Source organism: Peromyscus californicus, unplaced genomic scaffold, assembly GCF_007827085.1.
Source record: "Peromyscus californicus insignis strain IS unplaced genomic scaffold, ASM782708v3 Scaffold_5__1_contigs__length_169319896, whole genome shotgun sequence".
NCBI classification, from domain to species: domain Eukaryota; kingdom Metazoa; phylum Chordata; class Mammalia; order Rodentia; family Cricetidae; genus Peromyscus; species Peromyscus californicus.
In genome coordinates, this window is record NW_026294573.1 from 140,665,320 (window position 1) to 140,679,061 (window position 13,742).

Genomic DNA, 13,742 nt, shown 5'->3' on the forward strand with positions numbered 1-13,742 from the left:
AATTCACTTCCTCTTTCCAGGTTGCTGGGGCTTTTTCATCAGAGTGCATGGCTCACCTTCTCCCAGCCAGCTTTTCTGTACATGTGTTTGTCCTTTCTTCATTTCCTATCACCCTATTCAGAATTACCCAAAAGTTGTACATGTTATGATCTACAAAAGACATATCTGCCCATAAATGTTCATTGCTGCGCTATTCAGAAATGTCAAGAAATTGAAACAACCTAGATGTTCATCAACTGATGAATGAATAATGAAAATGTACACTTACATAAAAATAATATTTGAGGGGAACATTATGTAATTCTAGTAAATGAAAATATATTTAATAAAAGAAATGTAAGCTACTCAAAGAAAAGAAAAATTAAATTATGAAATTTGCAGGTAAATGAATGGAGCTACAAATAGTCCTCCTGAGTGAGACACTCAGACATAGAAAAATAAACATCACATATTTTCTCTATTTCTGGATGTTAGCTTTGAATTTTCAGGTATATGTATTCCATCTGGAATACCCACACTGGTCAGAAATTTAGTTAGGGGCCATTAAGAGCCAGGTTCTCCAAGTTAGGGGAGATGGGGCATAATAATCTAAAGGGCTAACGGGGAACAATGGAATAAGAAGGGTTAAACTGGGGTACAGGATGTAAGGGCAAAATAAAGGGGAGACTATCAAGAGGGATATCTAAACCAAGGGCCTTTTGAAAAAGCCACATAGAAATGTACTACTATGGAAACTTACATACACACACACAGGTTTAATGGAGATACCCCACAATGAGGGGACAATATCCCTACTAGACATTCTGTGGCTCTTTTTCAGGTTTCTTTTTAGTATTTCCCCAATTTGGAGTTATGCTCCAATTTATGTGCTACTTGGTTATTGGATGGCATTCCCAATATACTTTAGTCTTTTTAATTAATTGACTGGTTGATTGACTTTTGTTGTGCTAGGGATCAAACCCAGATTCTTGTGCATGTTAGGAAGTGTTCCCTCATTAAGTATATTCTGTCAAATGCCTTTTCACTGTTTAAAGATGTGCCTATATCCATGTCAGATATAGGTACATCTACCAGATGGTCAACTTTAGCTGTTTAACTGTCTGAGTTCATGCCATGAATGACGGTAATTTCCAGATCTGCTCATCTGCCCACCATTTAGGATGTCTCTACTCCAAGGCTTCCAGATTTATTGTTTAAAATCAGGAAATTGAGATTTCCAGCCCAAGATTTTGTCATTTGAAATTTTAACCTGAAAATCTAGTCAACAGTGCTTAAGCCAGGGCTTCCTCATTGCAAGTGTCTCAGCTTTGGAGGGAAAGGTGTCCTGACTTATTGGGAAGCCAGGCTATACCTAGAGCTTTAATGGAACAGCTCTGGAGGCTGGAGCCATAATAGGTCAGCTCATCCCTAGAGGGAGAGGTAGCCTGACTTGTCAGGCAGTCAGATGATACTTGAAGCTGGGGTACTGTGGGGGAATGGTCTCCCTGCAGGATATAGCAATCCTGCTCCTCTCCTAGAGGGAACCATTACAGCTGAGCTTTGCTCTGGCCTCCTTAAGGGGGCTTTCCAGTGGAGCTCTGCTTCTTCTTCTGTAACATGAATTACTAAATGGTCTTATTAATAAAATAACAACAACAACAACAACAAAACCCCCCAAAAAACCTGGGGCCAGGTATTAGGGTGAAAGCTGAAAGATCAGAGAAACAGAACAAGCCACAGTCAACTTCACCTCACCAACTCCTCAGTCAATCCTGTTTCTGCGAATCCTCAGACTGAAAACCTCTGAGTCCTCACCCCTGAGGGTCTCAGTTGAACTGCTGCTCACTTCCTATCTCCTCACACATTATTATTATTATTATTATTATTATTATTATTATTATTATTTGGTTTTTCGAGACAGGGTTTCTCTGTGTAGCTTTGCACTTTTCCTGGAACTCACTCTGTAGCTCAGGCTGGCCTCAAACTCACAGAGATCTGCCTGCCTCTGCCTCCCGAGTGCTGAGATTAAAGGCATGTGCCACCACTGCCCAGCTCTTATACACCATTCTTGACCCAGCCACATCGCTTTCTGGGATTAAAGGTGTATGTGCTTCCCAAACAAAGACATGAGATCTCAAGTGCTTGGATTAAAGGCATGTGCTACCACTGCCTGACTCAGTTCCCAGTGTGACCTTGAACTCACAGAGATCCAGACTGATCTCTGCCTCCCAAGAGATAGGATTAAGGGTGTGTGCCACCACTGTCTTGCCTCTATGTCTAATCTAGTGGCTTGCTCTGTCCTCTAATCCCCAGATAAGTTTATTAGGGTACACAATATATCACCATATTTCCTCTTTTTTTGTCTAAAATAATAAAAGGTTATAACTAATATAAGAAAAATGATATACAATAAGTATATATAATATGTACAGTCAAGAATTACATTAACAATGTCTAGTCCATTAAATTTGACAGATTCAGACAAAAAACTCCATTATTTATTTGGTGAGTTCAAAATGTTGTACCTAATTCAACTATATACAGTAAGTACAATAACTATATACAATATATATAAGCAATAAATACCTCAACAATGTCTAGTCTATTTGCACTTGACAAATTCAGCAAAAAACTCCATTTTTTATCCTATTTTGGTGAGTCCAAAGTGTACCTAATTCATTTTCTATCCTAACTTGTTTTACCAACCGAAAACTATCTTTTGATGTCTTTCCAACTTCTATACTTTACACCTCTTTAGTGAGTTTCTGTTCTGGATTTGTTAACAAGGAAAACTATAACTATAACTAATCTTCAACTCTTTCAGAGACTTGAGAAGGAAATAATATTAACTGAGTAAACACGAAGTGCAAACAAGCAACTTCTAAAAAAATGTGAGAAATGACAGAAACAGCTAGCTGCCTGGACAGTCACCCAAGATTTCTCTGCAATCCACCTTCGAAGGCATCCACCTTTGACCCAGAGGCCTAGCATATCTAACAGACTCACTTGTGAAGCAGAATTTTCTAAAGAGTCTTCCTACCTTGTCTTGGCAAGGATCAGCAGTCCTTTGTTTTGTATCTTGCTTGTCCATTTTGACAGCATACTGTCAACAGTCAAGGCAAGGGAACTTTCTTGCCCAGTGGCTAGCTTTTGCCACAATGAAAGTAAACTCCATAAGGAGTTTTCTTCAATACCCATCATCTTCTCTGAAATAGATTGATACTGCCAGGAGCAGACATGTCTCATTGTCATAAGAAAATAATCTGTTATTAAAACATCTTAAATTCCATATTCTGTAGATCTCTGAAGTGTTTGAAGATGACCTATCTAAAATATATTTCCATTTAACCTTGAAAACATACCTAATATGACTATAAGTTTGATTGTAATGACTATTAACTTGTACTTCTTATATCCTAATTAGTTGGTAATAATAACTTTCAAGGACTAGCAATTTGTATTACATTGTTAAATGAGCTGTACAGGTACAGTACCTTGAACAAGATTAGAAATATATGTATAGTATTTTCTAACAAAATCAATTTTAATTTGTATCAATATACATAATTTGTGTACAATATACAAAAGTCCAATCCAATGTAAAATATTTAAGACTAGTAGTTGCTTTTTAAAAGTAGATTCAATAATCTACCACTTTATCTTATCATACCCATATCCTCTTTTTTCCAGAGTAGATTCAATAATCTATATTTATCATATCTATATTCTCCCTTTTTTCAGAGTAGATTCAATAATCTTCCCTTTACTCTTTTCTTTCTATCTAAGTATAGATTCAATAATCTACCTCTTGTCTATATCCTCATTTTTCTTTTTCTTTTTTTTCAAACGAGAATCCTGACTCTAATCTCCTTGTTTACTTTTTTTCCTGACCATTGTCAATCAACAGCTTGTAACCAACCATCCTAAACAATGGTAATAATCCATAACCCATCAAATGACCAAAAAGTACCCACCCAACCTCTTGGGAATGTGGGTGTTGTGTTCTTAAAATTACTTCCTGCTGTCTGGGGATGAAGACATCTTTAGGGGATCCTGAAAAGAAAATTTCTGGGTTGATTGTCAAGTCCTGAAAGAGTTAGCTGTATCATTTGTCTAGTCTCTGCATAATGGGAAAATGCAGGGCTTGTCTCAAGTCCTTGTTCGAGTAGTCTGTCAATCTGGGTCATCTCAGCTAGCCATCTCAAAATTGTCCTGAGCAGTTTGTAGTCCAAAGCCGATCTTTGGGTGGTGTTTATTCTGTGGTTTGGAGCAATATCAACTGTATCTGTGGCAGAATCGTGTCTCACAGCCAGTCCCAAGTTCGCAATACAACAGGTTCCATTCTCCTTCACTAAGATTTTCTTGGATTTCAAATCTCTGTGAGCAATAGCTGGCTTTCCTTGGGAACCAACAATCTCCATGTGAAGATGGGCAGGACCACTTACCATGGACAGAGGAGTGTGATCACTCCTTCCACTGTAACAGTGTATCTATTCAAGTCATCAAAGAGGGGTCCATGCTCATGGTAATCCTACACCAGCCACAGCCGAGTCCATGTGCCATGGACTTTGTTGTCTGCTGCCATAAATTCTAGGATGTTTTCATGGCATAACATCACCACCTGATAAATGTCTGCCCCTCAGAACCACTAATGTTCTTCCCTAGAAGAGAATATCTTCATAGCAACTTCTCCCTGCAACTTGCCTCGCCAAACTTCTCCAAACCGACCTTTGCCAACTCTTTCTTGTAACATGATGGTCCTGGCAATTGTTCTCTGAACCAGCAGGGGTAAAGCCTTCTTCCCCGTATCAGCAACACTGCCACCACCAACACGAGGAGAAGCAGCAGGCAATGCAGAGCAGCAGGCACTGCCTCCATGGTCCCGCCACCACAGTGGCACGGCCCCACCCACAGCTTCTCCTCAGCAAGCCTCCCGGGCTGGCCTCGAACTAGGGATTCTCCTGCCTCCTCCTCCTTCAGCAAATCCTACCAGCGCGTGCCACCACAACCAGGCTCGTGCAGCTCAGGTCTGAGCTGGGGACTGCAAGGCCACAGGCAAGCGGCTTTTTCATGAATTTGTGCCACAAATGTTGGGTGCCAGATGTAACATGAATTGATAAATGGTCTTATTAATAATTTAAAAAAAACCTGGAGCCAGATATTAGGGTGAAAACTGAAAGAACAGAGAAGCAGAATAAGCCACAGCCAACCTCACCTCACCAACTCCTCACCCCCAGAGGGAGACTTCCTGTTTACTCATGCCTTATATACCTTTCTGTGTCCTGCCATATTATTTCCTGGGATTAAAGGCATGTGTGTGCTTCCCAAGCAAAGACATGAGATCTCAAGTGCTGGGATTAAAGGCATGTGCCACCACTGCCTGGCTCTGTTCTCAGTATGGCCTTGAACTCATAGAGATCCAGACAGATCTCGGCCTCCCAAGTGATAGGATTAAGGGTGTGTGCCATCACTGTCTGGCATCTGTGTCTAATCTAGTGGCTGGCTCTGTCCTCTAGTCCCTAGATAAATTTACTAGGGTACGCAATGTATCACCACATTCTTCGCTCCAACCCAAGATGTTGCTTCTTCCACTTCATTCTGCTAGGGGAGGAAACCCCTACAGAAATGTAGCAATCTCCTCAGGGTCCAGGGAAAAGTTGTTACTTTTTTCTGCTCAGCCTTGCTCAGCACACCCCCCCCCAACACACACACTCACACCCCCCAAGGGAAAGTCTCAATAAGGTTCTTCTATTCTGCACCAGCCAGTGAAGATCTTCACCCAAGACTCTTTTGAGAAAGGAGGAGTGGCTGCTTCTGCCAGGGTGGGAAAGCACAGTCAACAAAAGAACCGTCAGAGGGGCTTATGTAGGGCTTCTTGGGGGCGGAGTTTCTCCAGGGAGAAGATTTTCTGCTCAGAGATTGGTTAGTTTCCCTGCTCAGGGAATGGTTGGTTTTCCTGCTCAGGGATTGCTTAGTTTCCTTGGTCAGTTGGTCAGGGCAGAGATGGCTCTGATTTCAGGGACAAACTGTGTTTCTTTCCCTGATCCTTTTTAGCCTTTTGACTCTAATTTTAGGGTTAGAATGTATTTCTTTCAGTAGATCTGATTCCAGGGACAAAGTGTGTTTCTTTGGCACTGGTTTCAGGGTCAGGGAATGTTTCTTAGGTTCTGGGTTCAGGGCTAAAGTGTTTCCTTCGTTGGCTTGGGTCCCAGATGCAGGGTAGGTTTCTTTCACTTACTCTGGCTTCAGGGCAGGGGTGGGTTTCTTTCATAGTTCTGGTGAGTTTCTTTGGATGGCTCTTCCCCCCATACTCCTCAAGCAGTTCCTGTGAATGTTAAGTACTTTAAAGAAAACAAGAGGCCTACTAGACTGACCACTCGGTGTTAGTGCCATCTGTTTATGGCAGGCTCACTCAGAACACGATGATGGGAAAGCATTTAGAAGGCATGGGCTGGCCTTTCTTCATTACACAGGAACATGTGGGTATCTGCCCGGGCACAGTTGGTACCTCCCTAAGCTCTTTGCATGGCTTGTTAGGTCCTGCCAACTAACTTCCATTTGGCAAAACTTAAATCTTGATAAGAAAACAAAAATAGCTCTTTTAATTACAGGATCATTTTGTCAGTGAACTGCTTTGAAAGTCTTGCATAAAAGTTAAAACTATTGCCATGAAACAAGGGTCACAGAGAGTGACCATGAAGCTGATGCAAAGGGGCATTTTATGATAAGGAGCACAGAGAGTAACTCTGGAACTGCTGTGAAGGTGTGTCAATTCCCCAATCTCATTACCTCAGGGCCAGCTCTCTCACCCACCACAGGCAATGAGGGGTTGGGGGTGGGAGGTCATCTCTTCCTTGCTCACTCTACCATATGGCAGATGAGGTGTGGGGCCAAATCTCCCACACGTGTTCCTTGCCGGATCACTTGTGCCCCATCAACAGGGTCAGCTCTATTGTGCTGCCTGGGTTAGGTTCGGGACCTGCTCTTCCGAGTGCAGCAGGCAGTGAGGAGCAGGCTCAGGTCTCTTACTCTCATGATCCTGGGACCAGTTTTTCCCGCCTGCAGTCGATGCGGGGCAAGGAGCAAAGAGCAAAGGGCAGGTCTCCCTTACCCATGCCACTGCATGGCAGGCAGTGGGGCTAGCTCCCCTGCTCTCACTTCTTCAGGGCCAGCTCACCTGCAGCCCTGCCAACGGACAACTCTACTATGTGATGCCCGGGTGAGGTGCTGCAGTCGGTGAGGGGCAGGGCCAGTTCTCCCTACTGCTGCAGCCAGTGAGTGGTGGGGCCAACTCTGTTTTCACCGTCTTTGGTGGTAACAGGAGCCACAGACATCAACACATACCAAGGCTATGGCCGGCCCAGAGACCCACACAGGACCCTTGGCAGCAGCCTAGGCCCAGACATCACCATGGACCCAGGTGGCAGCACAGACCTCTTAGATTGGCATGACTCCAACGGGGGCACATCCCTCGGATACCAACATGGTAATAAGTGGTGGCCCAGCTTCCGGGTGTCTTTAGGGCCCTCAGTAGTAATAAGAGCTATGGACATCAACATAGAGTACCGTGGCTGTGTCAGGGCCATGAACCCACACATGGCCCTTGGCAGCAGCCCAGGCCTGGACATCACCATGGCCCTGGGTGACAAGCAGGCCACCAGTGATGGCTGTCTCCTCACTGTCCTTGCCTCTTCAGATCCGCCTCTCTCCTCAACACATAAACCTTTCTGCCACACTCACACACTCTCTCTCCTAGCTCCTCACCATATACTCACCGACCATGATGGTGCCCAACCACCTGGTGCCCAACCACCTGGCACCACAGGTGCTAGGCAGTTTGTGGTTGATTTCTTCCTGCCCAGGGCAAGTGGCCTGGAGTGGAGCTGTGGTTGTCCTTCTTGTGCCCATGCCTCATAGCATGGGTGACTCCACACATAACTTTTAAAACCAAATACAAAGGTGTTTTTTTTAAAAAAGCTAAGAACATGTTGAATGGTCAAAGAGCTCAAAGAATGAGGAAGACAACCTCCAGGAAAATGGATTTGTCCACTGTAGCCACCTAGACAGGAGTGGTACTCTAAAGTCCTCGTGCTGGACCTCAGCTATCAGACTACTGAAACAATCAGCCCCCAAATAATTAAAATTCCCCAGGAACCTTGTCCTGTGGGATGGAAAGGTTGATGTCCTGGGAATAGTCAGAGGGAGAATCCTGAAGAAGGAAATGTCACACATTTCTGACAACTTTTCAGAAGACCTCTCAGGAGAGACAGGTGCCTGGACAGGTCAGCGATGGATGGGACCGCCCTGTTCATGGGACGCATGCTTCCTGTGCTCTGCCTCACCTCACCTCATGCCAGTGATCTTTGAAGATGGACTTAGTGGCCACTGGGCCCTGTTCCTCTGCCCAATGCTGCTGCTTCGAGCAAACTGCTGTTCTACCTCTTGCTATTGCTTGTCTCCTTCATTGACATATTGGGACAGGTGACCGACCCTAGCTTGTCAAGGCCTCTGCAGCCCAAGCTTTTGTCCTAAAAACTCTGATAACATCCCAATACAACCAACACTTGGCTATCATCTCCTTTGTCACTCAACACCTGTGGAAGACAGTTTCTCCCATAAATACTTAGTCTGCAGGTGCTCAAGTCCTTTATGTAAAATGAAATATTTTCAGAGAACAATATACTTCTTCCCATATGTTCAAGTCATCTATAGGTGATTCATGATTGTCCAATATAACATAAATACTGTGTAAAAGAGCTATGCTGTACATAAAAGTGCATTGTTAGGAAATGATGATAACACATGCACATCTATCTTGCCTAAATTAATGACAGAAGAATGTCATTGTTTGAATAAACATCTATTCAGGACTCCCTAGAAGCCATTATAAAATGGGCTCACTAATTCTGCTACATTTTAGACAAAATGAACTACTAACCCTAACCCTAATCCTAATCCTAGGCCAGAGGCTAGAAAGAGAGAAGCAGGCTTTGAATTTAGACCCCTTCTACTCTGCACCCATGGGTACCATGGGAAGCATTTTGTCCCAGTAAATGGTGGGAAACTGGAGGAGGTGGAGCCTGGGCTTTGGATTTCATAGGTTTTTGTTGTTGTTGTTGTAGTTTTTGAAAAGTTTGAAATTGGGTTTTATTCATAAAAATACATTCATTTTACTCAATGGGGACTTTCAAAACAGCATCATTATATACAGTGTATAGCCTTAGCAGACTATTAAAACAATGACAAGAATAAAAGTAATAACAAAAATTAACAAAACCTTAAACTAAAATGCAAAGCATAAATATTCCAACATGTAAACAAAAAAATTTAAGCAAATTACAGTTTTCTTTGGAATTTCACTGCGGAAGAGCAAATGAGGTGAGGAACTGGCTTATTCTCTGCAGGGAATTATCTTCAGCAACACTTGCACATCACATGGCGTCAGCTTCAGCACTGCACTAGAGAGAATCTTATGCCTTTGGGTATGGTCTGTCTGGATGGCAGTGTGATGTTAACACAGTCTTCCTTGTCAGATTTCCATCACATGTGGAGTCAGCTTGTCAAAGCCCTTGATAGGAAGCTGACAGAAGAACTCTTGCTCACCCACATGTCCTCTTCCCTGTTGTTTTGCCCCTCTCTGGGGCCACATGCTGATGGATGTCAGGGTTCTTAGTAATTTGTGTTGTGTCCTCTGAATCTCAGACTATTTCTGATACAATCTTTTCTCTGGGAATAGTGAGCCAATGGATGTGGATCAGATTGTAGCAGGATCGCCTGATGGTAGGTTGATATTTGCCTCACTAGTGAGTTCACAGCTAAAAAGAGGTGGCATTTTCTGAGGAGGCCGTGAACCTGGAGTGTAGAATATCATGCCTTCAAGGTGTCTCTGGCTTCTTCCAGCCTTTTCAAATTTCCTAAGAGGTGCTGGGACAAAGTGTTTCTGCTTCAGCAGCTCCATCTCTGGTAGGCTTTCTTCCTGGGCTGTGGTCTGCTCCAGTTCCTGCTGGAGGTTTTCAAACCTCATCTGGGACACAGTGAAGTGATGCTGCAGCTTTACTGCCAAGTCTCTTTGCCTTGTGAGCAGCTCCTTCTGCTTCAGCAGGGACTGAAGATTTTCTTCAAGTCTTTGATGTTCCTGCTGCTGTCTTGTCCAGAGGTCATAGATCTTCTCATGGGCCTCCTCAGAGAGCCTCTTTGCCTCATCACAGGACTCTTGTAGTAAAATCTGCTCCCTCTGCAGCTTTCTCTTGTGCTCTGTCAACATGCTCACTTTTTCCTTCAGCTGAGTCCGTTCACTCAGGAGCTGACTGTAGAGGGTACGGTAGGAGTTGGTCTTCTCACTCAGCTCCGTGCACTTGTACAAGGCCTCACTAATCTCCTTGGGTAATTTCTTCACATCTGACATATCCTTCTTATGCTCTGTGTTCTGCATCTCATGCTCAGAATTCAGCCTGTTGTTCAACTCATTGTTGGTGTAATGGGCCAGGAATTCACGCAGTTCATTCCTGTCATTGATCATCATCTGTAGCTGAAGGGTCAGTTTTTCCACCTGGTTCAACTGCTGTTCATGCTCAGTGAGGAAGAAGGGTGTGGATGATGCCTTCCTGGCAGTCCCTGATGTGATGCAAGGAAGTCCAGGAGTCCCTAGTGCTTTTCACCTCCCATTGTAACAGCCCTGTGGATCTTCTCTGATGTGCTTGTTCACCTCATGGAACTGATCTTACTTCCTCATTATCCACAGCTAATTTCTTAGCATCCTTTATTTCTCATCTTATTAGTTAGCCATCTTTAGGATGAGAAGAGCCATTCCTGGGCAGTTTTTGGAAAATGAGTCTTGCTCTCCACACATGATGAACTATTGAATTAGAATGAACTAGAGTCTAATGAATCAGAGAGATCTCGCGATTGGAAGGAGGAGGTGATGAAGGCCTTCCCCTGTGTCTCAGGGAAGGTTCCTGGAAAGGGCAGCTTGGCTTTTGGTGAATTGGGGAAGAGCTTGTTATCAGATAGGTGATGACCATTGGCAGTGGACCTAACAGTCCATTCTCTGGAAATTCTGTTGTATCCTGGAGAGCCTGTGGCATCTTCTGTGAAATCACCAGTGTCATGGCAATGCCAACTGCCCTTGAGGCATTCACTAAGTGCTTATAGAGTTCACCAATTGACATGTTGGCAAGACTGATCACACTGATTGGCAGACAGAGCCCTAGTTTCCTAAGGAGGAGGTGAGGTTAGAACTGGACCTTCTAGTAATGGGGTTCAGTAGCTGTGACCATCTGAAGCAATGGGCCTATGCTGCTTATCTGGGTTCCTAAAGAGCAGATCCAAAATGGAGGATTTCTGATGGTTAGTTGGTAGAGGGCCAGGAATGGTCAAGGCTGCAGCTGCTGTGCTGCGACCTCCTGCAGTTCATTCTGAGTGGCAAAGATTGCAACAGGAGGCTCAGAACCACTAATTCAGTATCAGCATGGGATGTTGTTGTACTTTATATCTGATGTAAATACCAAGGAGGGAAATTTTCCATGCATGTACCCAGGTCTGAGACATTCAGTTCCTTTTATTCATGGTTTCATAGATTTTTAAACTAATATTATTTTAAGAAGAATGGAAGCATATATAGAGTTCCAAGCATTCACTGCAGCAAGTAAAAATAATTTAAAAAACTGCTATTTTAGTCATTTTCCTATGAAAAAGATAGTTTAACACCAAAATATATTAGAAAGATATAATTTTAGAATAAGAGCCTTTAAATAGAGTATATTTAAGTGCTAAAAGGCAATTAAATGTTAGAACACATACCTCACATGCATAAGACATCAAGTTCAAACATCAGTGATAGATAAATGAATGAATGAATAAATAAACAAATAAAGGTTTTATGAAAACTTCACTTGAGAAATCTCAACTTTCTAATTGTGTGGGAGAGCAGCTCCAGCATGGCCTTTGGTTAACGTCAGCCTGAAGAGAATCTGAGAAGCTCTAGCTCAGGACACTGGAGCCATGTTCTGAGAGAATATACAAGAAGTAATTCAGTAGCCTCCTGCCTGTTTCTGTTTGCACCTGGAACCTCTGTAGTCCTACAAACCCTCTTTCTATGTATGATACCTTGAGGCACCTATCTAAGACTCCTGGAAATATCCTGGGAGCCAGAAGAACAAGAAACATATTTCCCGGTTCCCACTCATAGCTCTAATACTGTGTTGGGTACTTAAACTTTCAAACCCAGTCCATCTTATCATCTCTTTCCCAACCTCTAATTTCTACTCATTGGTCTTCCGACTGAGCACCCAGCACCCTTTCCAAACCAATCCATATTTCTCACGGGCTTAAATGTTGTCGATTGAGTTGAGCAAACCTTACAGTTTTACAAGTTCAACCACAGTAGGAACCCTTATCTCAGGTCTGTTCTCAACAGGGAGCTCTCCCTCATTTCACCTGCTTCACAGGAAGGAACTGGAAAGTAAGGGCCTTGTCTGTGTCCTGTGCCATGTAATTTATAGCTTATAATACAATTATGTGTGGACTACATTATCTGCCACTCCCACCTGCACTGTTCCGGATTCTTGTTTGGAAAGCAGAACTTCAGTTTTCCCTTGAGGGAGAGTATGTTCTCCCTGTCGAGTCCTGTCAGACCTCTGCACAATCCTATCACACCAAGTGACTGATACAAAATCTGTGTGAGGAGAATCAGACAGTCTTCCAGAAATTTGAGAACATGTGAAGTTGATAGATTTATGGAAAAGCACAAGGTAGAGAAATCCCTGCTCCTGAGTCACCCAGCTAAGGCAACTCGAGGAACTGAAGGTTTAACTCAAAAGAAGGCTCTCAGAGCTGCCTTGCATCCTGTTATCTTGCGTTTTTAATTGAGTCTTTCTGTTATTTGCTGTTTTACTCCCTCTCAAATGTGGCAAATGTGTGTGTGTGTGTGTTTCTATGTGCAGTACGCATGTCTTGATGTGTACATATGTATGTGAGAGTGCGTACATGCTTGGAAGTTAGAGATAAACATTGGGTATCTTTCCCAATCACAGTCTTAGTTAATTTTATATTGCTGCAAAGAGATCATGACCAACACAGCTTATAAAAGAAAGCATTTAATTTGGGGGCTTATTTACAGTTTCAGAGTGTGAGTCCATGATCATCATGGTGAGGAGCATGGCAGCAAGCAGGCATGAATGGCACTGTAGCAGTAGCGGGGAGCTTCGACTTCCTGATCAACAAGTTGGAGGCAGAGAGACAGGCTGGCCATGGGCTTTTGAAAGCTGAAAGCCCACCACCAGTGACACATGCCCAATCCTTCTCAAAACAGTTCCACCAGCGGAAGGGTCAAGCATTCAAATATATGAGCCTCGGGGGCCAGTCTCTTCCCAGTCACTTTCCACCTTACCTGCTGAGACTGGGTGGCTTCTGAATATGGAACTCATTGATTTGTCTAGGCTGGCTGGCAAATGAGCTTCAGAGATACAGATTTACTCAAACAGTCCTGAAATCTACCTTTTATATGTTTGATGGAGATCAGATCTCTGGTCCTCATTCCTGCTTAGCAAGTACTTTTCCTACCTGAGCCATTTCTCCACGCTATACCCTCCCAGTTTTTGTTTACATTAATAGACATCTACTTCTGATGCTTGATACCTTAAATATACTAGCTAATGCACATCTTTTCTTTCTTTATTGTAATAGGAATTGCTAAGACACATTCAGAGCTTACCCTGCAGCCATCCTAAGCTTCCCCCATAGTTTGTGATGTCCACAATGACCTC

At 43.2% G+C, this 13,742-nt stretch overlaps 2 pseudogenes; both read right to left on the minus strand.

Moving 5' to 3' along the window:
* Positions 1-10,003, minus strand: part of LOC128097067 (bone morphogenetic protein receptor type-1B-like) — a 58,847-nt pseudogene extending 48,844 nt beyond the window's left edge.
* Positions 10,004-10,074: 71 nt separating this feature from the next.
* Positions 10,075-11,147, minus strand: LOC128097068 (uncharacterized; annotated as a pseudogene).
* Between the last annotated feature and the right edge of the window lie 2,595 nt (positions 11,148-13,742).